The sequence below is a fragment of the Nycticebus coucang genome, chromosome 1, assembly GCF_027406575.1.
Source record: "Nycticebus coucang isolate mNycCou1 chromosome 1, mNycCou1.pri, whole genome shotgun sequence".
NCBI lineage: Eukaryota > Metazoa > Chordata > Mammalia > Primates > Lorisidae > Nycticebus > Nycticebus coucang.
In genome coordinates, this window is record NC_069780.1 from 84687875 (window position 1) to 84714026 (window position 26152).

A 26152-nucleotide genomic window follows, 5' to 3' on the forward strand; every position below is an offset into this window, starting at 1 on the left:
GTGAGTATAATAATTTTACATATATTATCACATGTTAGAGTTATGTTCGACCAGGATGATGAAGGATAAATACATACAAATACTTGACTATTCCAACTAACTAAGCCTTGAAGTTCATGCTTATAAATAATTGTCCATAGAATCATATGTCTATAAAGTGTATGTGTACATAAAACATAGTCATAACTAGATTCCATAGGTCAAAACATTAACAAATGTAATTATTTATCAGATTGTCCTAAGCTGCTACTTTAGTAAACAATTAAGTATGCACATTAATCCCAAACAAGAAGATGGAACAGGTCAAGTGCACAGGCTTTGACAATAGCCTGCATGGGTTTATTAAAATAGTACTAACTTTTCGTTTTTGTTCCAGCAATAAAATTAACTAATTAATGCTCATAAAGCTCTCAGAAAAATTTTTGACATTTTGAACAGGTTAGCTATTATAAGGGCATGTGACTTTAATAGACTCTCATTTTTCTGGGTGCTCCAAATAATTTCATTATTTCATGGTCTTATTTGGAATGGTTATAGCCAATTTATTGTGGTATAGGCACTGTGCTTAGCATCACACACACACTCTCACATACACACATATGTCTATATACATACATCTACATAGAACCTCACTTCAATTTTTCACCATTCTAAGGGTTTATAAGTGCTATTATAATATCCATAATACTAAACAGGAAATTGGGACACAGAGCTGCAAAGTAACTTCTCCAAAATCACAACCTTTAAAATAATGGGAGAAAAATAAAACACTAGACTAAGATGGAGCAAAACCTAGATTCCTATTGGAGACATAATCATTTACTTGCTGTGTTGTCTAAAAGCTAATTAAGTATCTATCTTGTTTCCTCATCTGTAAAATGGGAATAACATTATGTGCTCTTCCTGCTTCTTGGATTAGAAGAGAAAAATCAAAAGACAAAATAATGGTAAAAACATCATACTGTGGAATAGAAATAACTGAGGACTTTCAGCCAGGGGTCACCCTTTTCTGTGAGGGGTATATTCCAAGACTTCCAGTGGATTTCTGAAACCTCAGAAAATACCAAATCCTACGTATACTATGTTTTTTCCTGTGTGTGTATGTTACTTTTGCTGAGAGCACCAGAGGCCATTGCTTTTACACCACCTGCTTTATTAGGATGGAGCCAGATTTTCCTTTCCTGAACAGTCCTATCTTTCCCTCCAGGAGCACCTGAAGGGAAGAGGGATCTTATCTCTATCCCTAGCTGGTGTCTGAATAGGTGGGGATTCTCCTTTTCTGACCTGAAGATAAATTTGTTCTGCTTCAAAAAAACTGTTTTTGAGTTGCCAAAGTGGAGTTGCTTGAGACCCCATGACCCAATTTGTATTATATAAAATAACATAATCATCTCAAAAGTAGGCTCTCAAGAGCATTTTGAGAATTGGGAGTTTGAGAAACACAATTTCATGGGACTAAAGCTAAACACCACCTCCTGTTCTTATACTGAGAGCCCTCACAGACTGAAATGTAGACCTTGTTACATCCTTGCCCCATCTGCCCATAATTCTGCCTCCGTCTAAGGGTTTTCAACCTTGACATCCACCTTGTATCTCTTTGGGCAACTTAAAGAGTTTGTCCACCATGTCAGAATTTGTTCAAAAACTTTTACTATGACAATAATATACCTTTAAATTTAAAGAATCGTGTGTTATAAAATTGTCATTGCTGCCCTGTAGTAATAATCTGGGAAAAAAATAATACATATATTATGCCAAGTAATATGAAACTGTAGCTATTGAACTATATTGCTTGTATAAGAACTTTAAAATGGGGAAAATCTAAAATGAATTTATAGGATTCTGGGAGGATGGTCAACTAGGATCAACCCTCAGCAGAGGCTCCTGACCAGAGGGAGGAAAACTGGCCAGAATCAGACTCTATGAAGCCAAAGGTGGGCAGCTGAGCCAAGAAAGGTCAACAAGCTGTGACTCCAAGGAAAAGAATTCAAGAAAACAAATTATAGGCATAAAGCCTATTGATTAGAGGACAGGAGACCCCTTCCCCAAGTGGGAGGCCCACCACAGGCTCTCTGCCAGTGAGCAGGGAATGAAAGATCTCTCATTTTACCTCCCTGGAGAGAGCTGCTAAACACCAGGTCTCTTTCTCCAGAGAGGTCCCACTTATGAACCTAGACACCAAACTGCTAAGCAAAAAATTCAACAAATATTTTCCTCCACAATTCCAGACCCTGAGTCCACCCTTCCATCCTTGCATGGCATCTGAGGTTCTGCCCCTTTCAGACTGCAGATGTTTGATCTTTTCCTGAGAGATGTGGGCATAGTGTAGACTACTGAACATCAAGATGAAATCTGTGACTACTGGGGAAGAAAGAGGGCATGGGGGGGGGGAAAGAAAGAGGGTGTGGGAATAAAGAGACACTCGGCGGGAGGAGGAGCAGTCCCCTGGTTATGACTTTGCCCAGCCAGTGGTGGTGTTGAGCCTCAGTCAGGGCAGTGTCTGGCAGTAGGGGGTGCAGAACCCCCAACTCTGATGGTACCCATAAGTGGGAGAGAGGTTGCCCAGTGTGGACTGAGTTTAGTAGTGGGGATGGTCCCCAGCACCACCTGGGCTGGCAAGCAGAGGCTTTCCAGGTGTGGATTGAGACCCGAGAGCAAGGGCATGGTCCCCTGATTCCAATAGAGCCTGCAAGACTTTGGGTTTGGACTGAGACCTGTGGGCAGTGGTGTAGTCCCTTGACTCCAACAGAGCTTGAGAATAGAGACTTGCAGGGAGTCGACTGAGAGTGGTGGGTAGGGGCATGGTCCCTTGACTCCAATTGTGCTGTTGGAGACCCTGGGATCAACAGAGGTTGAGCAGGGTTTGTACTGCCTGAGACAATTTGATTGGACTCATGTCTGGGCTATTCACCCAGGGACACTCTAAGGTTGACCTCTGAAGTTCTGTATAGTGAAAATGAACTGAAGGTGGGGACAGAGCACCATAGTTGTCTGTATCTCTCCACAGCCAAGATTTAAACCTAATACCGTGGCTTCTTAGGATAGGGTAGAGGTTGGATGATATCAAAACAAAGCTAGCTTGCACTATAACATCAAGTAGGTCCTCAGACTCTCTGGCCAAAACTCTGAAAGGGGCCTTTGTAAGATTTTAAGGGATAAGCCACAATTACAAAGCCTAGCACTTTGGTAAGGGGCTGATGATCTCTACTACCTGGGAACCCCAATTCAATCTCACCTGACCATTACTAATAACCAAAGAATGGAAAATAAACATGGTGCTGAACCGGTCGGCACCTGTGGCTCAGTGAGTAGGGCACTGGCCCCATATACTGAGGGTGGTGGGTTTAAACCCGGCCCCAGCTCTGGCGCTGGCCAAACTGCAAAACCCAACAACAACAAAAATAGATGGATGTTGTGACAGGCGCCTGTAGTCCCAGCTACTCAGGAAGCTGAGGCAAGAGAATCACCTAAGCCCAAGAGCTGGAGGTTGCTGTGAGCTGTGACACCACAGCACTCTACCACAGGCAATAAAGAGAGACTCTGTCTTAAATAAATAAACAAACATGGTTTGGAACCAACAGAAGAACTCTGGCAACATGAATAACCAGAATACATCAACACCCCCAAGGAATGACAAAGGAGATACAATTAAAGATGCCATTCATAGACAAATGTCTGAATTGTCAGATACAGAATTCATAATATGGATGGCAAATAAGATGAATAGAATGGAAGAAAATATTGAAATAGAAATCCAAAGAGTAGTTTAAAAGCTGTCTCAAGAAATTAATGAATTGAAAGACAAAGTCACCAAGGATATGGAAGCAATGAGAAGAGATATAGCAGAGCTCAAGGAAATGAAAAATTATTCAAGGAGCTCTGAAATACACTAGATTCCTTCAGTAATAGAGTTGACCAAGCAGCAGAAAGGATCTCTGAAACTGAAGACAAAGCTTTTGAACATTTCCAAATGCTCAAAGAGGCAGACAAATGGAAATTAAAAACTTATCATTTCCTGAGACAGTTTTAGGATCACTCCAAAAGATCAAACATTCATCTTATAGGAACTCCTGAAAGCAAAGAGAATGGTCCTGAAGGTACAGATGCTCTACTCCAAGAGATTTTTGGAGGAGAATTTCCCAAGCATTGCAAGAGATACAGAAATACAGATAGCAGTTTCAGAACGCCAGCAAGTCTCAATCCAAATAAGGCATCTCCTAGACACATCGTAATTAACTTTGCCGAAGTTATGATGAAACAGAAAATTCTGCAAGTAGCTAGACATAAGGAAAACATCACCTACAAAGGGAGAAATATCAGAAAGACTGCAAATCTCTCAGCCGAAACCTTTCAAGCCAGAAGAGGATGGTCATCGACCCTCAATCTCCTAAAACAACTTCCAACCCAGTATCCTGAATCCAGCTAAACTGAGTTTTGTTTGTGAGGAAGAAATCAAATACTTTAATGACATACACATTTTGAAGAAATTTGCCATAGTGAAACCAGCTCTCCAAGATATTCTCAGACCCATCCTCCACAATGACCTGCACAATTCTCTACCACCAAAGTAAACTCACTCAGAAATTTTTGAGCAAAACCCAACTTCCACAGTGGTGAAAGGATTAAAAATGTCCACTGGACATACGGAAAACATGACAACTAAAACACTACCAGACTTACCAATTCTCTCAATTAATGTGAATGATTTAAACTGTCCTCTAAAGAGGCACAGGTTGGCTGACTGGATATATTAAACTCAGACCAGATATCTGCTACATATAAGAATCTCATCTTACCTTACAGGATAAAAATAGACTCATGGTGAATGGATGGACATCTATAATACAGGCAAATGGAAATAAAAAAAAGCAAGGGTTGAAATTTTATTTGGAGATACAATTGGCTTTAAACCAACAAAGATAAAGAAAGATAAAGATGGTCAATACATATTTGTCAAGGGAAACACCCAACATGAAGAGTTTTTGATAATCAACATTTATGCACTCTACCAGAATGCTCCTCAATTTATAAAACAAACCCTCGTGAAGATAAACAACTTGATATCTTCCTGCACTATAATAGCTGGAGTATTTAACACCACTTTGACAGTCTTGGATAGATCCTCCAAGAAGAAACTAAACAAAGAAATATTAGACTTAAACCTGACCTGAGAGCAAATGGACTTAACAGACCAGCTAAGACAGCAAACCCACAGCCAATATCATATTGAATGGAATAAAATTGAAAATATTTCACTCAGATCAGGAACAAGACAAGGATTCTCACTGTTTCCACCGCTATTCAACATAGTAATGGAAGTCTTAGCCATCGCAATCAGGCAAGAGATGGTGATTAAGGGTATACAATAGGGTCAGAAGAGATCAAACTCTTACTCTTCGCTGATGATATGATCCTATACATGGTAAATCCCAGGAACTCAACTACAAAACTTTTAGAAGTGATCAAGGAATACAGAAGCATCTCAAGATACCAAATGAAGACTTACAAATCAGTAGCTTTTATATATGCCAACAATAGTCAAGCTGAAAATATAGTCAAGGACTCTATTCTTTTTACAATAGTGCCAAAGACGATGAAATATGTGGGAATTTACCTAATGAAGCATGTGAACGATGTCTATAAAGACACTTATGAAACTCTGAGAAAAGAAATAGCTGAAGATGTTAACAAATGGAAAATCATACCATGCTCATGACTGGGAAGAATAAACATTGTTAAAATGTCCACACTACCCAAAGCAATTTAAGATTTAATACAATCCCTATTAAAGGACCATATAATACTTCATTTTATATGGAATCAGGAAAATCCTCAAATAGCCAATACATTACTCAGAAATAAAAATAAACCAGGAAGTATCATGTTACCAGACTTCAGGCTATACTATAAATCTATAATGATCAAAACAGCATGGTACTGGCACAAAAACAGAGAGGTAGATTTATAGAACAGAATAGAGAACCAAGAGATGAAACCAGCTACTTATCATCATTTGATCTGTGAATAAGCCTATAAAAAAATTCAGTCAGGGAAAGACTCCCTATTTTACAAATGGTGCTGGGGGAAATGGCTGGCAAACTGTAGAAAGAAGACTGAAACTGAACCCTCACCTTTCACTGTTAACAAAAATTGATTGATTCTTACTGGATAAAAGATTTAAACTTAAGACATGAAATTGTAAAAATACTAGAAAAGAGTGTAGGGGGTGGGCGGTGCCTGTGGCTCAAGGAGTAGGGCGCCGGTCCCATATGCCGGAGGTGGCGGGTTCAAACCTAGCCCCGGCCAAAAAAAAAAAGAAAAGAGTGTAGGGGAAACACCTGAAGAAATTGGCCTGAGAGAATATTTTATGAGGAGGACCCCCCCCACAGGCAATTGAAGTAACACCAAAAATACATTAGTGGGATATGATCAAACTAAAAAGTTTCTGCACAGCCAAGAGCAAAGTAATTAAAGCAAACAGAAAACCTTCAGAATGGGAGTGGATTTTTGCAGGTTATGCTTCCAACAAAGGTCTGATAAGTAGAATCCACAGAGAATTCAAACTAATAAATAAGAAAAGAACCAATAACTCCATTTCTATGTGGGCAAGAGACTTGAACAGAAACTACTCTGATGAAGACAGGTGCATGGCCTACAAACACATGAAAAAATGCCCATCATCTTTAATCATCAGAGCAATGCAAATCAAAACCACTTTGAGATATTATCTAACTCCACATAACAAAATCCAAAACCACAGATTTGGGTATGGAAGCAGAGTGAAGGGAACACTTCTACACTGCTGGTGGGAATGCAAGCTAATACGACCTTTTTGGAAAGAAGTTTGGAGAATACTCAAGGAACTAAAAGTAGACCTACTGTTTCCTCTACTAGCTATATACCCAGATAACCAAAAATGATTTTACAACAAAGACATTTGCACCAGCATATTTATTACAGCCCAATTCATAATTGCCAAGTCATGAAAACAGCCCAAGTGCCCATCAACCCATGAATGGATTAACAAATTGTGGTATATGTACACCATGGAATACTATGCAGCCATAAGAAAAGATGGAGACTTCACATCTTTTATGTTTACCTGGATGGAGCTGAAACATATTCTTCTCAGTAAAGTATCTCAGGAATGGAAAAAAAAGTATCCAATGTACTCAATACTACTATGAAATGAATATATAATCACCTGTACATTCATATGAATGATAAAACATAACTATACTCCAGAAAGTAGAAGGGAAGAGGAGAGAGAGGGGATGGGAGAGGGGAGGCGGGAAGAGGGAGGGTATCTGGGGGGACATCACCTAATGTGCATGATGCAGTGGTACATTTCAAAATTGTTAAGAAAGGAGTATAATTGTGATAGATATGTTAATCAGTTGAACGTAAGCATTTTACATTGTATATCAAATCAGTACACTGAACCCCATAAATGCACCAATGTACACAGTTATAATTTAATAAAAACAAAAAAAAAGAATCTACAGGATTTCAGTCAGTATCTAAGAATATATTAAAAGATATCCTTTAGAAATCTGTCAGCAGTCATTTAAATGGTACCATGTAAGTATTTAACACCTTGCATAGAGTGTCAGTGTATTTTTTAAAATGTAAGGCTTGGTCTCTAGTGTTAAAATATTTGAATGGTTAATGGTGAGAGAAAACTTGCACACTTTAAACATGAGAACAAATTAACAAATTTTGACAAATGTGTATATATATGTACATATATTATACACATAAGTATAAAGAATGAAGGCAAGAGAAAAAGTATAGATTCCTAAAAGAGCTTCTAAAAACTAATAGGAAATTAAATGAAGGTTTATTATTCATTTATGGTAAGAATACTCAGTAAACTGGGAAGAGAAGTTAAATCTGGCAATCTCGTTAAGGTTATTTGCCATAAAATCTACTCTGTGCATCATACTTCATGATGAATGTTGAAATGTTTTCATCTGCACTCAGAAATTATGAAAGAATAGCTGTTCCCACTACATCTAATCCACAACATGTTGAAGTCCCTAGACGGTGTGGTGGCGTTGCAAGAAAAAAAAATAGTAAGAATTAGAAACACAGAAATAGAACTTCACAATGTACTAATATGATGGTAGTATAGAAAATAAAATCAAGCTTGTATTAAATTATTGCAATTAATAAGTGAGTTAAGCAAATTTGCTACTTATCATCTCATAATATAAAAGTCAGTTTCATTTTTGTATATTAGAAGCAAGCAGTAAATATAATTTAAAAATTAAATCTAATTTAAAATTTTGAAAATAGCTTTAAAAATGTGAGATACTGAAACTAAATCTCATGGAAGATATGCAAGATCTCTACATAGAAAATAGTAGGCATTATTGAGAGAAATTAGGAGTACTTAAGAAAGTGAATAAGTATTCCACATTCATGTTTTGGAAGACAAAATTATGGATTTCAACATTTCCCTCACCTACGGTTCAATGCAACACAAAACAAAATTATAGAAGATTTATTTCGAGTAGAAATTAATAATATTATAATGTTTACAGGTCATCATAAAGATAATTAAGACACTCAATGAAGAAAAGATAAATATATTTGCCTTAATGGAAGTCTAATAAAACTACTATAATAAACAAATGATAGCCTATTGGTTTAAGGATAAACAAATAGACCAATGGAATAGGGAAAAAAATGCAGGGGAAAAAAATCCACATATTTAGGAACACTTGATTTAAGAAAATATAAGACTGAAGAAATAGAATGGGGCTTGTCCCCATGTAAATTCATAAGGAAAAACAATGAAACATGACATAAGACATTCACAAAATCAATTCTAATTGTACTATTGATCCAAATTTGAAAGGTAGTTTACTGGAAGATAGTATAGGAGAATATATTCGTGACTTGGTACAGAAAAAATGTGTTAAATAAGATGCAGAAACATTAACCATAAAGGGAAAAATTTGATAAATTGGATGATACTAACATTAAGAAATTCTTCTTTTCAAAAGATTTAACAGTGAAAAGGGAACCCAAGGACTGGACTAAGATACATAAAACTCACAGATGATTATTATTCAGATAATGTGAATACCTCCTACATATCAATTAAAAAAAAAGAATCAAAACCTAAAAAATGGTAAAAGACTTAAATAGATAATTTGTCTTATTATTCCATGGACATGAACTCAAATGACCACAAAACTTACTAAAGATTCTCAAATGCATTAGTCCTTAGAGAAAGGAAAATAGAAACCAGGGTAGCTAAAATAAATATAACTTTCCATATGAAGCATAATGACGATGTGGAAAATGAAAAATTTCAGAAACTACTAGTTGAGGGTGAATTAGTAGGTAAAACTACTTTGGAAAATAGTTTGGAATTATTTACTGAAGTTGAAAATAAAGCTACCAGGCGTTTTGTCCCGCGTCTCGCCCCGTCGGTCTCCTGACTCGCTGCTCTTGTCCTTCCTCGCGCTTTTTCTTCTCTTCCTTTACGGTCTAAAGATGCCCTCGGCCTGGGCGGCGCCTGTGGCTCAGCGAGTAGGGCGCCGACCCCATATGCCGAGGGTGGCGGGTTCGGACGCAGCCCGGGTTCGGACCCAGCCCCGGTCAAACTGCAACGAAAAAATAGCCGGGCGTTGTGGCGGGCGCCTGTAGTCCCAGCTACTTGGGAGGCTGAGGCAAGAGAATCGCGTAAGCCCAAGAGTTAGAGGTTGCTGTGAGCTGTGTGACGCCACGGCACTCTACAGAGGGCCATAAAGTGAGAGTCTCTATAAAAAAAAAAAAAAAAAGATGCCCTCGGCCACCAGCCACAGCGGAAACAGCAGCAAGTCGTCCGGACCTCCACCGCCGTCGGGTTCCCCGGGAGTGAGGCGGCGGCAGGAGCCGGGGCAGCTGTGCCAGCTTCTCAGCACCCAGCAACGGGCACTGGCGCTGTCCAGACCGAGGCCAGGAAGCAGATTCTCGGGGTGATGGATAAGAAACTTAGGAATCTGGAGAAGAAAAAGGGTAAGCTTGATGATTATCAGGAACGAATGAACAAAGGGGAAAGGCTTAATCAAGATCAGCTGGATGCTGTGTCTAAGTACCAGGAAGTCACAAATAACTTGGAGTTTGCAAAGGAACTACAGAGGAATTTCATGGCATTAAGTCAAGATATCAGAAAACAATAAAGAAGACAGCATGTCAGGAACAGCTTATGAGAGAAGAAGCCGAACAGAAATGTTTAAAAACTGTGCTTGAACTGCAATATGTTTTGGACAAATTGGGAGATGATAAATACGAACTGACCTGAAACAAGGTTTGAATGGAGTACCAATATTATCTGAAGAGGAATTGTCATTGTTGGATGAATTCTACAAGTTAGTAGATCCTGAACGGGACATGACCTTGAGGTTGAATGAGCAATATGAACATGCCTCCATTCACCTGTGGGACTTGCTGGAAGGAAAGGAAAAATCTGTGTGCGGAACCACTTACAAAGTTCTAAAGGAAATTGTTGAGCGTGTTTTTCAGTCAAACTACTTTGACAGCACCCACAACCACCAGAATGGTTGTGTGAGGAAGAAGAGGCAGCCTCAGCACCTATAGTTGAAGACCAGGTAGCTGAAGCTGAACCTGAGCCAGCAGAAGAATACACTGAACAAAGTGAAGTTTAATCAACAGAGTATGTAACTAGACAATTTATGGCAGAAACACAATTCAGCAGTGGTGAAAAGGAGCAGGTAGATGAGTGGACAGTTGAAACAGTTGAGGTGGTAAACTCACTCCAGCAGCAACCTCAAGCTGCATCCTCTTCAGTACGAGCCTCACTCTTTGACTCCAGTGGCTCAGGCAGATCCCCTTGTGAGAAGACAGCGAGTACAAGACCTTATGGCACAAATGCAGGGGCCCTATAATTTCATACAGGATTCAATGTTGGATTTTGAAAATCAGACACTTGATCCTGCCATTGTATCTGCCCAGCCAATGAATCCAACACAAAACATGGACATGCCCCAGCTGGTTTGCCCTTCAGTTCATTCTGAATCCAGACTTGCTCAACCTAACGAAGTTCCTGTACAGCCAGAAGCTACACAGGTTCTTTTAGTTTCATCTACAAGTGAGGGGTACACAGCATCTCAACCTTTGTACTAGCCTTCTCATGCTACAGAGCAACGACCACAAAAGGAACCAATTGATCAGATTCAGGCAACAATCTCTTTAAATACAGACTAGACAACAGCATCATCATCCCTTCCTGCTGCTTCTCAGCCCCAGCTGTTCCAGGCTGGGACTAGCAAATCTTTACATAGCAGTGGAATTAATGTAATACAGCTCCATTCCAATCCATGCAAATGGTGTTCAATATGAATGCCCCAGTTCCTCCTGTTAATGAACCAGAAACTTTAAAACAACAGAATCAGTATCAGGCCAGTTATAACCAGAGCTATTCTAGTCAGCCTCACCAAGTAGAACAAACAGAGCTTCAGCAAGAACAGCTTCAAACAGTGGTTGGCACTTATCATGGTTCCCAGGACCAGTCTCATCAAGTGACTGGTAACCACCAGCAGCCTCCTCAACAGAACACTGGATTTCCACGTAGCAGTCAGCCTTATTACAATAGCTGTGGTGTATCTCATGGAGGCTCCCGTGGTGCTAGAGGCTTGATGAATGGATATGGGGGCCCTGCAAATGGATTCAGAGGAGGATATGATGGTTACCGCCCTTCATTCTCTAACACTCCAAACAGTGGTTATACAAGTCTCAGTTCAGTGCTCCCTGGGACTACTCTGGCTATCAGCGGGATGGATATCAGCAGAATTTCAAGCGAGGCTCTGGGCAGAGTGGACCACGGGGAGCCCCACGAGGTCGTGGAGGGCCCCAAGACCCAACAGAGGGATGCCACAAATGAACACTCAGCAAGTGAATTAATCTGATTCACAGGATTATGTTTAATCACCAAAAACACACTGGCCAGTGTGCCATAATATGTTACCAGAAGAGTTATTATCTATTTGTTCTCCCTTTCAGGAAACTTATTGTAAAGGGACTGTTTTCATCCCATAAAGACAGGACTATAATTGTCAGCTTTATATTACCTGGATATGGAAGGAAACTATTTTTACTCTGCATGTTCTGTCCTAAGCGTCATCTTGAGCCTTGCACATGATACTCGGATTCCTCACCCTTGCTTAGGAGTAAAACCTAATATACTTTACAGGGTGATAAATATCTCCATAGTTATTTGAAGTGGCTTGAAAAAAGCAAGATTGTCTTTTTTGACATTGGATAAAATCTACAAATCAGCCCTAGAGTTATTCAATGGTAATTGACAAAACTAAAATATTTCTCTTGAAAGGAAGATGGAAAGAGTGGAGTGTGGTTTGGCAGAACAACTGCATTTCACAGCTTTTCCAAATTAGAGCATTGAACGAACATTTAGGTGCATACCAAATTACACATGGGTCCTTAATCATACATGTAAGGCTGGCTAACAGCTTTGACACGGCACCATACGTCTGGCCAAACGACTGTGGTTAAAAAGACATGTAAGTTGCTTTTTACCAGCTGATACTGTATACAACAAAGCCAAAACACAAAATTGGGCTTTGATTGGCACTTTTTGAAAAATATGCAACAAATATGGGATATTATCTGGATGGCCGCTTCTGTACTTAATGTGAAGTATTTAGATAACCTTTTGAACACTTAACAGTTTCTTTTAGACAATGACTTCTGTAAGGATTGGTAGTATATATCATTCCTTATGACATGCACATTGTCACTAAACCTTGGATCTTGCTGTATTGTCACCTAAATTGGTACAGGTACTGAAGAAAATCTCTAGTGGATAATCATAACACTCTTGGTCACATGTTTTTCCTGCACTTTGAAAGTTTTTTTTTTAAAGGAAAAGATATCAAATGCCTGCTGCTACCACCCTTTTAAATTGCTATCTTTTGAAAAGCACCAGTATGTGTTTTAGATTGATTTCCCTATTTTAGGGAAATGACAGTAGTTTCAGTTCTGATGGTATAAGCAAAACAAATAAAACATGTTTATAAAAAAATAGAAAAGAAAATAAAGCTACCATATGATTCAATATTTCCACTTCAAAGGTATACAATAAAAAAACATATACAGTTGATACATGTATAAGAATGTTTAGAATATTGCTATTGGTACTAGCCAGAAACTGGGGAGAAAATACATATACCCACAAAAACTAATGCCCATTAGTACTAAAAGGACTAAGCACATAGTGGAATTTTTATATTCTATACACTGCATTATGGAATACAAAGATACTTATTTAAATTAGAAATCACTTCTGGTCAGTCTACTTTTACTTTGATTCAATCACATCTATTTCTTGGTAGCCTTTGCTTTGATTGTGCTTTGTCTTCAGGATCATACTGGTAAAGCCATGTTCCATCTTCTGTTAGAATTCTTCAAGGAAATGCCTGAAGATCTTAATCTCCCTTGTTTAACATTTCTATTGAAAGCTCTGCTTCTTCCAGGCAAAGCAGGAAGCTAAAACAACATAAACATTTTTAAAAGAAACACAGTTCTCCTCTTGTCTGCAGCTGATCTGTGCACAAAGTTTGGGCATCTGACTTGAAAGTTTTCTCAACTTTAATTTTGCAGTCAGAGTTGTGCCAGATAAACTAATTTAGATGTTCATGGTGTTGGCTATTTTTTCTTAAATTGTCAGATTAATTTGTTACTTGAAAGTTTATGTTGATGATCTGCCACTGTAGGTTTCTTTTTTACATTTTTTTTTTTTTGAGACAGAGTCTCACTTTGTCACCCTCAGTAAAGTGCCGTGGTATCATAGCTCACAGCAACCTCAAACTCTTGGGCTCAAGTGACTCTCTTGCCTCAGCCTCCCAAGTAGTTGGGACTACAGGCGCCTACCACAACATCAGGCTATTTTTAGAGATGGGGTCTCTAGATCAGGCTGGTCTTGAACTTGTAAACTTAGGCAATCTGCCCGCCTCTGCCTCCAAAAGTGAAGGAATTACAGGCATAAGCCACCACACCCAGACTGTAGTTTTCATCTTCAACGTTGTCTAGTCCCTTCTTAAAGCAAGTTACTATTTGTAGATTTCTGATTTCTTTGGGGCATTATCCTCATAGATTCTTCATAAAGCATCAATGATTTCACCATTTTCATTTCATATACTTCACTATAAATATGATTTTGTTCTTACTTGGATTTTAGCAGAATTCATGTTTCTCTGATAGAGGGTCTTTTCAAAGTGATATGCTTCTTAGTGCCTTACACTAGTCCTGTTCATATGTAACAAATCAGTACAAATTTGTTTGGGTGAAAAAAGTTTTAAAATCTATGCATAATTTTTCATAATATTCATTTTCTCTGAACTTTTTGAAGTCCCTTTATATACCATGTAATTAATGTGAATTTCTGAAACAAGTGAATATAAACTATAATGTTGCTATGGACTGACTTGTATCCATACAAAATTCATATGTTAAAGCCCCAAATCCCAAAGTAATAGTATGTAAAAATAGGCCCTTTGAAGATAATTAGCTTTAGATGAGATCTCTTTCTCTTCCTCTCTTACTCTCTCTTTCTTTCTCTTTGACCATACCCAGACAAGGCGACACGAAGTCATAGAAAAAATAGTTAGACATTTGTGCCCCCAGGAGAGTTCCCTCATCAGGGAACCTTTCTAATACCTTGATCTTAGACTTTAGGTCTATAGAGCTGAAAGCAACTAAATTTCCCTGTTAAGTCACCCAGTATATGGTAATTTGTTATGGCAGCCTGGGTGTTCAGAGAGGCATGATTATGTGGTAAAGCCATGAAGAATAACAAGGAAGCAAGTATCATAAAAGTCAGGGTAGTGATTTTATTTAATGGGAACAGAGGCAGTAGGGAAATCATGACTAAGAGGGTATCATGAAGGCTTCTGAGATGATGTCAATGAGCGACGTCTTAGACTGAGTAGAAATTAATTTGGGGTTTCCTCTGTGATGATAATTCGTTGAGCCATATATTTATATTTTGTGCACTTTTCCTTTTTCATGCTATATCCTTTTAAATGTTAACAAAAGATAGAAAATAATGTCATTTATTTTTAGAGGATAACATAGACCTGATTATAATCCTGTCGGATATGATTTCATCATTTAATTTTAACCCCTTTTTTTTTTTTTAAGACAAAGCTGTCTCCTAGGTCCTGCTCAGGTTCAACTAACCACGCTATTATTGAATAAAGAACCCTTAGCATGACTTGGATCTTACTGATCCAGTGAGACTTTAGATAGCCTGCTATTTGTAGCTGGTGGAATTAGATAGATAGGCTGGGGGCAGATCATAGAGCTAGTTAAATGCCAGGTTGAGCTATGTATGTATTATTCTGCATGTCAGTGATTATACCTTCCTGGCCTCAGATCTCAGGCCACCTGCCCTAACTATACCTGGAATATTTATCAGAAATTTAGGCCCCTACCCTAACTGAATATATTAGAATGTGTAGAGACAGGGATCATCTACTCAAATATACATTTTTTAAAGCACCCAATCTAATTCTTATCCACACAAGAGTCTAGCTCAACTGCAGTAAACAATGTGGTAACATGAAAGATTGATTAAAGAGTGACATATTACTAGTTATCAGCCACATCAAAAACCCAAAGATGTAGGCAAAGTTATTTGTGTCTATATTTTACTTACAATAAATCTGAAGATGAAAAGTTATCTAGCATACTAATCAACAAGTTTGGATCTAGTGGCAAGCAATGCTAAAGGAGTTGCCTGCAAATTATTTGTAATTCAGAAGCAACCTTTTCTGATTTGTAGGAAGAATTTTTTTAAATATAGACACTTGTGCTTTAACTACTTGTCTTTCCAAATTACAGAGCCAGGGTTGAGAACCGTTGCTCTATTAATGATGTGCTTCATAGTTAGATGGTATATAACCAATTATTCCTGTTATTTGACAGGTGGGTAACAAATGAAGCCATGTGGGAAAGGGTGGCACAACTATTCTTTAGCCAAAGTTAAAACATATCTAGGTATACAGAGAAAAGAAAGTTAAAAAATTTATTTTATAATTAATAAAATTCTAAGAAATTGATCATTTCTTAAGTTTTATTGGTAGACATCATTATAGATTTATGACTTTAAATATATTTCCCAGCTTGATTATCTATGTGGCCTTGCTGTCAGTGGGCTCGACCTACTGTCTACCATGTGTACTTTAGCACCTAGATTTTAGACTTATCAAGGGAGGAGGGCAGAGATATATGAAGATGGAATAACTCTTTGTTTCAAGAAACCACATGTAATTTTTTAAAATGTCATTATCAGGCTAAAAGATAAAGCCAAATAAGAGGACTACTAATGCCCATCTTGTGATGTTCTGAGCATCAAAATAAGAAAAATAATAGTTGTCAATTACAATGATTCTTAACCAGTAATAATTTTGCCACCCAGGAGATATTGGAAATTACTGAAGACTTTTTTGGCTGTCACAGTAGAGGGGAGTCTACAGGTATCTAATGGGTAGAGGCCAAGGATACTGCTAAATATTCAAGAATGCACAGTACAGCTCCCCACAAAAATGAATTTACCACCTAAAATGTCAATAGTGCCAAGGTTGGGAAATGGGTCAACTGGATTGATCAGACTATAAAGTGACCCCAAATGAATGAAAACTACATAAATGTAAAGAATGTGGCTGCCTTCAAATGAAGGGTCAGTTTAATTCCCTTTAGTAAATGTTTTAAAACTAATTTTAACGTGTGAGTGGACTGGCATATCCAAACATGCTGTTTTCAGGGTTGTGTTTGTTTTTATTAAGAATGTCCATCATATGCGAGGCTGAGGCAAGAGAATCGCTTAAGCCCAGGAGTTGGAGGTTGCTGTGAGCTGTGTGATGCCATGGCACTCTACCGAGGGCCATAAAGTGAGACTCTGTCTCTAAAAAAAAAAAAAGAATGTTCATCATAATGGATATTTAGTATTTGTTAGTATGTGATAGGAAGGGAGAGACAGGAAGAGTCATGAGTGAACCAAGGTGGACCAGAAAACCAAAAATAGTCTCATAAAACAGAGAGGTGGTGGTTGGATAGAAATTGGTTTTAGTGGTAAATTGCAAGACAGTAGTTTAACCAAATGTCCACGGAAGAGAGCTGGCCATATAGACGAGCCTTCCTAGGAGGGAATCTCTGTATGAGTCTACTAATTTTAATGAAGTATTGATGACCCATAATGAAATAACTATCTAATGTATCTGTGGCCAAGAATTGAATAAGAGAGAAAAAAAGGGAAGCCACAAGAAAAAAAAAAATGGCTTTAGAAAAATCTCATGAGATAGCTCATAAACTTTTACTGAAAGGAGAGAGACAGACTAACCAGTGCAAACTTGGGAATTGAATCCTCCTAGAGTAAAATCAGGTCTTGTTTTCAGACCAATAATCAATTAGTTAAATCAGAATCTAAAATCTTGGCTTAAAGGCATACATTTATCTGGGGGGGTCTGTTAAGAAGATGAATATAAGTGCTGATTTTTGCAAATCCATAAATCCAGAGTGGCAATACCTTAGTAATTGTATAAATGTCAGGGTAACGGTAAGATTTATAATAGTTCAGATATTCTGTGTGCATCTGATCTATTTTAAGGGATAAAAACATTTAAAAGATCCTTTATGTTAGATATTTATTTTTGTTGACATTTAGAACTTGCCTAAGCTTTAATTGACTTTGAAATGATTAGTGAATTGGATTTGTAAATGTGTATTTTTATTCAATCAAAATGTAAGTTGCATCTAGATATACAGGAAATGTTCTGAATGATTTATACATTTAAGAAGTTGAATATTAAACAAAGGAAAAGTAGAAGTGAGTTCTATTCTCCGAATACAAAAGCCCCTTAGACTTTACTGATGAAAAATGGCAACAGAGTATAATCCAGGCGTTGGCAAACCATGGTCCACAGGCCAACTCCTGCTTACTGCCTATATTTGTATAGCCCATAAGTCAAAAATGATTATTACATTTTTAAGTGGCTGAAAAAATCAAAACAAGAGTAGTATTTTCTTACATGAAAATTATATGCTAATTAAATTTCTGGGCCCACAAGTATGCTATCAAGAATGCCACTGGAACAGCCTCATACTCATCTGTTTACATTTTATCTCTGATGATTTTTGTACTATCAGGACAGGGTTAGTTAACTGACAAAGTTTAAAATATTTATTACATAACCCTTTACAGAAAATGTGCCAATCTTTGGGGTAGCAATTGCAAGCTTGGTCTCTGAACAAGACAAACTGCACTTGAATGCCACCAGGTCTGCCCCTATTAACCAGGAGATAAGGAAAACTCTGAGGACTTCAATATCTTCATCTGTGACATGGAGACAATTTTAGTGACTACCTTTTAATATGCCTGCCCTATATTTGCAGGCACCCAGAAAAGTGGCTGGAAGTAGGAAGCCCTTTAGAAAGGTTCTTACCGTAACCACTACTGGGCTCACTTATTGCTCCTTCTGTTTTTTTTTGTTTGTTTGTTTGTTTGTCTTTTGTTTTGGTTTTGCAGTTTTTGGCCAGGGCTAGGTTTGAACTCACCACCTCCTGAGTATGGGGCCAGCGCCCTACTCCTTTGAGCCACAGGCGCTGCCCCTGCAGTGTTTTTGAAGTGCATCTTCTATCAGCTTAGAAGTGGGAGATTTAAAAAGTTGCACAGTTAATTTCAAATTACTGTATAAATCAAAACTTGTGTGCCTTCTAAATGTCAGAATCCAAATGCAAACAGAGCCAGTTGGTCTCCCCGGTACTTCTCCTGATTCAAGTAGTTGGTGGCAGGGGGAAAAAAAATCAATGCATGGTGAAACCATGTGGATGCGAGAAGTATGTGGTTATGGCAGCATTATTACTCTTCCCCTAGCTTCCAACTTTCCATAAACCATAAGGGCATCATTTTTTTTATTTATTCAATTTTAAAAATTATCAATATCACAAATGCAAATACAGATGCCTGGACCTACTGAATCGCAAATAATGAGACCCATGTATTTATAATTTTAAGAAAGTTTAATAATAATATTAAAACTGATGTATCGGCAGGCAGAGTCAGGAATCACAAAATTAAAATGTTTTTGTGAGGTCTAAGTGAAATAGTGAGGGTCAAACTCCTCATAGAGGACCTGCCATAGCCATTCTCCACAAATTCAATACTCTCAACATTCCAAATATCATTTACTTGGGGAATTGGGGTAATGGAAATGTTGAAAACATGTCTGAAAACTTAGGAAGGATTCTTTCTGTGTATTAACAACAGGTAGTAAATAGAAGGATTCTTTCTGTGTATTAACAACAGGTGGCAAGTTCAAGACCTTATGTATAGTTGTCCCCTAAACTCTGGAGGAAAAAGAGAAAGTCTCTGTCCAAGAGTCAGAATTTCCTTGAACTCTGTAAATTGGAGAGTTCTTACCTAATAAAATGTTCTCCAAGAGTCTTACCAAATAGTGCTATAGATTGATAGCATTAAAAGTTTGAACATATAAAGCATATTTTCTTTAAAGGTAATATTTCCAGCAAAAATGGACTTTTCCCTTTTTGTACTCTTGTAAGCCTATAAGCACTTTAAAATCCTTGAACTCATAAGGCAGTGGTTACCTACGGCCCAGCTCTATTTGCGATGGTTCAGCATCAATACGAAGTCTCATTAACCTTATCACTTTGTAGACCTTGAGCACAATGGGGTCTGTCAGGCAGCTGCCACTGTCTGTGTGCTCTAATGCGTAAATTTAATGGGCTCAGAGAACAAGATTTCCAGCAGTTCCACAAGCTATTCTGAGGGGCTTTTCAGCTAGCGAATATGTTATTCTGAACCATCCAGTTATTTTTGGAATGTATGAAGCCTTTAATTTGGGGTTTCATGGTGTTTATGTATGGAGATTTCGATGAAACTTAGGCCACCTTTCTAAAGTCCAAGAAAAATCAAAAGGACTTTCTTTCCAATGCAGTCTTAGTAACATTAAACAATACCGTATGTTGGTGTCCTCCCTGTCTTCCCCATGTTACATAACTGGTTCTGAAAGATAATTTCACCTTGTGGATTTGATTGTGCTGTCTGAGGAAAGGTTCCAAAATGAACTCAGTTCTCTAAAAGAAAATATTAGTGAACAGACTTAATTGACAGAAATGTCTAAAAGTTTCTTTTGAGAATGAAAGACAGACCTTAGAACACTGGACAGAGCAGCCTTATACCTAAGAGCTGTATAACCACCACTGCTATTCCCACAGCACCCGACAAATACGAATCTCATTAGTATACCATGTCACACACAGAAAAGCTTAGCATAAAAGCAAGAGCAACTTTGCAAAATGGTGCAATCAAAACTTTCCAGGAAACCGTCATGTGCTTAAAAGGATTTTCATGAAAGAATGAAAATTTTAGACTCTTTCCAAAGTATACGAAAACATGTCTGCTTTATGCTATTTATTTTCAGGAAAAGAAAGCTCATTCGTGGAAAATACCGTCACACGTTTTGCTAAATGGAATCAGACTGAGAGTAAGGGCTGGGGAAGAAAATTCAAGAGTCAGAGTCAGTCTTAGGCAGATCAGTCAGTATTGTACACTCTACTATTGACCAGTCAGTGCAGAAATGTAAGTAGCCCCACATTGTCAAATGCCCTTTTCCTTATTTACCAAATTGGAAATTGGAAATGATTTTGGTGGCACCTAATAGATCTTTAACTTCCCCCACATAACAAACATACACACTGACTTTCTACCTTTCTACTTTCCCTCTGTGGTACTATGTAGAAAACAGTTGGGGGTGTAACACACCTTGCGGGGTGGAACACAATTATAAGACAGACTTTATTAACAAAAGCAATCATTGTAATCCAGTTCTTTGTTCTCTCAATGAATCCCCAACAGTAAAAAAAAAATGAAAAAAATAAAAGAAAAAGAAAGTTTTCTGGCCCTCATTCTATTTCTGACTGTCACCATATCCAATGAGCTACTGATCTAATCTCTTTTAAACTTTTTTCTTTGCATGTCTACTTTCTTTCCATTCCTATGGTCCTACCGTTAACACGTTTCCTATTCCTTCTTACTGAGGCTATTGAAATACTCCTTTAATCTCTGTCTAATTGCAATCTCCTCTACAGCCCTCCTTAGGATTAAAACATTACTTCTTCTTGTAAGAGTACTTTGAGCATTGGGCTTTAATATTCTGTTTGCCCCTTTGCACTCATTTTTACCTTTTCTGCACTCTTCCCTGTGTTCAAAGAAGTTAACCACTGCACACAGTATCAGCAATGACGCTCTTTTGCTTCTCTTTGAGTTTACAATGAGAGTCACCAACAGGAGATTGGAAAGCAGGAGGAGAGAGAAGAGAGCATATCTTTTATACTGGCCAGCGCCCTGCTGGACTGTGATTGGGTGGCTGTCTGCATTTTTTGGAGGGCAAGACATGACACCCACAGAATGGCAATTCGACCTCTACTGTTTCGTCCGGATAAAAATGATAGTTTAATAAAAATTGGAAAATAATCTTATTTTGAAAGACTAGACACTCCAGCTGTCTTCAGGTTCTGGCAGTCACTTTTCCTCTCGGTTCTCTGGGTCTAGTGTTGCTAGCCTCCGAGTGATTTTCCTTTAACCTGATCCACAACTTTGTAAATTGCCATTTCGTTCAATTCTCTTCAATTATGTATGCCTCTAATTGGTTTTCTAATAAAATTCTGACTGACGCAATCTTGTTACTTACCCCCAGGTATTTATTTCCAAATGTCACCTTATGCTTCTAGCATAAATTCCAGGCCGGGCGTGGTGGCTCACGCCTGTAGTCCCAGCGCTGTGGGAGGCTGAGGCGAGTGGATTGCCTGAGCTCAGAGGTTCGAGACCTGTATGAACAGCAGTGAGCCAGAGTAAGACCCCGTCTCTACTAACATCAGGAACATCGCCAGAGGAAGACAAAAAAGAGTACTTCAAAACGAAGAAGAATGAACAAGGAAGTTGAAATTAAAAATTAAAAAATTAAAAAATTAAAATAAATAAATAAATAAATTTCAGCTCCCCTTCTGCTCAATCTAGCCCTAACCCATCAGTCTTGATTATTGCCTACTGTTTAATTACCTAGGTACTACTGTCTAGCCAGACAACCTCACTCAGTCTATCACCTTATCTTATGCATTTCTACATCCAGATACACAGGTCATAATTTGGCTCAAATAACCAGCACCACTTGCTCTGAGATCTACACTCTAGGTTCCCTATTAAACTAGTAGCAGCTATGTTTTCAATACATGACTGTCCTTTCTATCCACAAAAGATTAGATCTATAAGATCCATGCCTACCGGTTGGGCCCATTCCAGCCTCATCCCCAGGAACTTGGAATTCTGAATGGAGTTACTGGGACTATATTCACTTGGTAGGCGAGAAACAAGTATAGACATGTGGTGAAAGGAGGTTCACAATCATCCACCTTTGACTCATCCTTTTTGAGTTTTTGACTGAAAAACTCTTCACATTTTTAAGAGACACTAGAATACCTCCTCTGATAATTTTTTTTTATACCATAAACTTAATTTCTTTAGCCCCAAAACAAAGGAACTGTCACTAATGTGTAGTCAAGACTTCTTTCTCTTGGCGTATCAGCATGACTCAATCCACTTATTTATTTGTTTGTTTATTTATTTATTTATTTTTGAGATAGAGTCTCACTATGTTGTCCTGGGTAGAGTGCCGTGGCATCATAGCTCACAATAGCCTCAAGGTCTTGGGCTTAAATGATTCTCTTGCCTCAGCGTCCCAAGTAGCTGGGACTACAGGTGCTGCCACAACGCCCGGCTTTTTTGGTGGCAGTTATTGTTGCTTGGCAGGCCCTGGCTGGATTCAAACCCACCAACTCTGGTATATGTGGCTGGTGTCCTAGCTGCTGAGCTACAGGCACTGAGCCTCAATCTACATGTGCAAAGCAATGGTCTCCAATGTAACTTTTAATTCCTGAAAGATGCACAAATGGCTAATTGATGTAGAAAAAAATGGAAGATTTTTATCAAAATGATTGAAAATCAAGCCATATTATCCTTTAATTACCAATAAACATTGGTGCAGCAGGTTAAGTATCCTACATATACATGGACTGCTAGGAGAAGAGTGCGATCTTACAAGACAGAGAGGCTGACAGCACCATTCTTCCTTCTTTATTGACTTTTAGCAGAAATAAAATTATAATAGTTTATGTGTGTCTTGTTAGAGTGCTTTAAACACTAAAATAAAGGCTAGAGGTTTTACAAAACATGACATAAGAAGGGATGTGACTGTTTTTGTAACATCCAGAGGTTCACTTTTTATCTCATGGCAAAGCACTTAAAAGAGTTGTCAAGCTAAAAGATAAGGTAAGCATTTTTCTTTAAAAAAGGTAAGCGTTGGGCAGCGCCTGTGGCTCAAAGGGGTAGGGCGCTGGCCCCATATGCCAGAGGTAGCAGGTTGAAACCCAGCCTTGGCCAAAACCTACAAAAATAAAAAGGTAAGCATTCCAAGTATCCTGAAGTTTGGGTGATAAAAAGTTGCTGTTAGTAGTATATTAGCTAGCAGATATTTTTAAAAATCCAACCTCTACTGTTTCTTCAAGATAAAAATGATATTTTAATAAAAATTGGAAAATAACTTTATTTTGAAAGAAATTCCTTTTGATTTGGGCATTTGTTAAAGTTTCAGTCAGTATAAGATTGTATTGTAAAAGTATGTCGTTTATACCAAAGTTTATATCTGTACATTGAAATGGAAACAGAAATGTCTAATCAGTTTTTAATGCAAAATATTTAACACATTTATGGGTACATATGAATACTTTTTACATGCACAGACTGTGTAATGATCAATTCAGGGTATTTGGGTATACATCACCTGGAGTATTTATCCTTTCTATGTATTGGTGACTTTTGAAGTCCTTTCTTATAGCTTTGATGAAATATACAATACGTCCTTGCTAACTACAGTCACCCTATTCTGCTGTTCAATATCGGAGCTTATTTTTTTCTATCTAACTCTTTGTTTGCACCACCTAATTAACCTCTTTATATTGCCCTCTCTTATCCACAAACTCTTCCATCCTCTGGTATCTAACCAGAGGTATTCTGGTATTCTATTGTCAATGGTATCTGTCTTTCTGTGCCTGACTTATTTCCTTTTATATAATAAGCTTCAACTCTACCCTGCAAATGACAAGATTCCATTCTTTTTTATGGCCAAATACTATTCCACATTTTCTTTATCTATACTCATCTCTCTGTTGATGGACACGAGTTGACGCCATATCTTGGCTATCAAGAATAATGCTGCAGTGAACATGTTTGTGCAAGTATCACTTTGACATACAGATTTCTTTTCCTTTGGATAAATACTTAGTAGTGAGATTGCTGGATAAAACATTAGATTTACTTTTAGTTATTTTGAGAAACCTCCATATAGTTTGCAATAGAGGTTTTACCAATTTACTTTTCCACCAACAGCATACATACTATAAGAGTTTCCTTTTCTCCACATCCTTGCCAACATCTGTTATTTTATTTTATTATTATTTTTTTAATAGTAGCCATTATAACTAGAGTAAGATAATATCTCCTTGAGGTTTTGGTTTGCATTTCTCAGATAATTAGTAATAGTGAGCATTATTTTCATATATCTGTTGGCCATATGTATGTTTTCTTTTGAGAAATATCTGCTCAGGTCCTTTGTCTAATTTTTAAAAGGATTTTTTATTGTTGCATTGAGTTCCTTGTGTATTCTGGATATTAAATCCTTTTCAGATGAATAATTAATTCGCAAATATTGCCTTCACAATTGACAGGCTTTCTCTTTGCTGTGCAGATGCTATTTAATTGAACATGGTCCCATTTGCCTATTTTTCTGATGGTTTTCTGGGCTTTTGAAATTAGGAAATATCTGCACAGATTGATATTTTCTGGTGTTTTCCTTCCATTTTTACCCTAATAGTTTTATAATTGGGGGGGGGGTCTTATGTTTAAGTCTCCAATCCATCTTGAGTTGATTCTTATATAGGAGAGAGATAGGAGAGATAGGAGTCCAGTTTCATCCAATGTTTCTCATTAATTTATTGTATACATAATTTGCCTAATGCTGAGAATAGGGTGTTGAAATCTCTCACTTTCATTGTATCAGAATCTCTCTCTCTTTACATCTAGTAATATTTGATTTATGAGTCTGGATGATGATCCAGTGTTGGCTGCACATATATCTAGAATAGTTACTTCCTCTTGCTAAATTGATATATGTATCATTGTATTCATTATAAAATGATCTTCTTTACCTTTTTGTGATATTTTTGGGTAGACTTCAGCTTTATCTGATATAAGTGCATCTATTCTGCTCCCTTCGGGTTTCTGTTTTATAGAATAGCCTTATCCGTACCTTTACTTTTAGTATGTATGTGTCTTTTGTTTGGTTTGTTTTTTTTTCTTTGAGACAGAGTCTTACTCCATTGGCCTGGGGTTGAGTGCTGTGGCCTCACAGCTCGCAGCAACCTTAAACTCTTGAGCTTGAACAATTCTCTTGCATCAGCCTCACAAGTAGCTGGAACTACAGGATACAGAGGATTGAACATCATGCTTACTATAACAGTCACCAATCTCAGAACTCATCTGAGAAACCACTGAGAACAAGACATTCTCCTGGCAAGCCTGGAAATCTATCACTTCGAGGCAAGCCGCCAAGTAACTCAGTAATCCTGGAGGAGCAAAGATTGGTCTGTGGTAGTAAGGCTGCTGTTAAACATTAAGCATTTTATGACAGTTCCTTGAAGTACTAGTGGAGAAAATTGCATGTAATATTTTTGGAGATCATTTCCTTGAGTACATACCCTCTTGGTAACCTTTGGAGATCATTTCCTTGAGCATGTACTCTTTTGCCACCCTTTGTTTTACCCCTCAATAAAAGACCACTGCAAAAGTGGTTCTGGGCTCTCCTGCACCTTTGGGGAGCCTCACCTCTTGCAGCTTGTACTGTCAATGTGTATCTCGTGTGATCATTCATGTGGCCACGACAACAGGAGCCCAGCACGATGCCTGGATAGTTTTTCTATTTTTAGTAGAAATGGGTCTCATACTTGTTCAGGCTGATCTTGAACTCCTGAGCTCAGGCGATCCACCTGCCTT

At 37.9% G+C, this 26152-nt stretch overlaps 1 pseudogene across 1 annotated transcript; it reads left to right on the top strand.

Annotated features, from left to right (window-relative positions):
• The first annotated feature begins 9795 nt into the window (after positions 1–9795).
• Positions 9796–13055, top strand: LOC128581042 (caprin-1-like; annotated as a pseudogene). The gene has a single exon (XR_008378768.1). The product of XR_008378768.1 is annotated as a caprin-1-like (transcript).
• The last annotated feature ends 13097 nt before the right edge of the window (positions 13056–26152 follow it).